This window comes from Myotis davidii, unplaced genomic scaffold (assembly GCF_000327345.1).
Source record: "Myotis davidii unplaced genomic scaffold, ASM32734v1 scaffold6472, whole genome shotgun sequence".
NCBI lineage: Eukaryota > Metazoa > Chordata > Mammalia > Chiroptera > Vespertilionidae > Myotis > Myotis davidii.
Window position 1 is genome coordinate 1436 of NW_006283307.1, and position 1672 is coordinate 3107.

At 42.2% G+C, this 1672-nt stretch overlaps 1 pseudogene; it reads right to left on the reverse strand.

Annotated features, from left to right (window-relative positions):
- Nucleotides 1-386: 386 nt before the first annotated feature.
- Nucleotides 387-1666, reverse strand: LOC107182933 (annotated as a pseudogene).
- Nucleotides 1667-1672: the final 6 nt, after the last annotated feature.

Here is a 1672-nt window from a genome sequence, read left to right on the forward strand (position 1 = left end):
TGGATAAGGAGATGACTATTTTGCCTAAAAGACTTTCCATATTCACTATACACATAAGGCTTTTCTCCAGTGTGAACTCTATTGTGGATAAGGAGCTGACTATTATCCCTAAAGGACTTACCACATTCACTATAACCATAAGGTTTTCTCCAGTGTGAACTCTCTTGTGGATAAAGAGCTGACTATTTTGCCTAAAAGACTTCCCACATTCATTACACACATAAGGTTTTTCTCCAGTGTGAACTCTCTTGTGGTTAAGGAGCTGACTATTATCCCTAAAAGACTTCCCACAATCATTAAACCCATTAGGTTTTTTTCCAGTGTGAACTCTCTTGTGGCAAAGAGCTGACTATTTTGCCTAAAGGAATTACCACATTTACTATAACCATAAGGTTTTTATCCAGTGTAAACTCTCTTGTGGATAAGGACCTGACTATTTTGGCGAAAGGACTTCCCACATTCAAAATATTCATAAGGTTTTTCTCCAGTGTGAACTCTCTTGTGGATAAGTAGCTGACTATTTTGCCTAAAAGACTTCCCACATTCACGACACACATAAGGTTTTTCTCCAATATGAAGTCTCTTTTGGATAAGGAGCTGACTATTTTGCCTAAAAGACTACCCACATTCACTGCACACATAAGGTTTTCTCCAGTGTGAACTCCCTTGTGGATAAGGAGCTGACTATTATCCCTAAAAGACTTCCCACATTCATTATACCGATTAGGTTTTTCTCCAGTGTGAACTCTCTTGTGGAAAAAGAGCTGACTACTTTGCCTAAATGATTTACCACATTCACCACATTCATAAGGTTTTTCTCCAGTGTGAACTCTCTTGTGGATAAAGAGCTGACTATTGCAGGTAAAAGATTTCCTACATTCACTACACTCATAAGGCTTTTCCTCGCTGTGAACTCTGTGGTGTTGAATGAGGGTGGAACTCCGACTGAAGGACTTCCCACAGTCTGTACATTCATATGGCTTTTCTCCATTGTGAACTCTCTGATATCGAATGAGGGTGGAACTCTTAATGAAGGACTTACCACAATCTGTACGCTCATACCGCTTTTCTCCAGTGTGAACTCTTTTATGTCGAATGAGGTTAAAGATTCCTCTATAATTTTTCCTACATTTTCCACACTCTCCAGAGCACACACCCTGACATTCAACAACTTTGAGGTTGTGCCTGGCAGCGTTTTCACATTCACCCCACAGGTGAGGACTTTTTCCACTGAGATATACCTGTGAATTCTCACTGCCCCAGTGTTCCTCCTTATTGTTATGAGTTGCCTGGTGCTGGAGAAGCTCTGAGGGAGTTTGGGAATCTTCCCCAACTACCCTGCTGTTTGAAGGCACCTCTGATAAGTTGAAGCTGCACCTGGTCACAAATGAGGCCTTGTCCATAGCTTCATTCCAGAACGTCTTTCTCCTGGCATCCCTCGGTGGCTGGTGAGGGTTTGCACTGAAACAGAAGTCTCTCACACATGCATCACTGATAAAGGCTTTCTGCTCAAAGTCTGCTGCTTGTGACTCAGTTGGATGCAGGATATCTTATAACAATGAGAAACACCTCCAACAGACATGGCTCTTTACGGTTGTTGAGGCTGTCTTAGGAGCACTGACCTGTGACTCTCCTTCTATGGATACATTCTGCTCAGAACACGCCTCCGCAT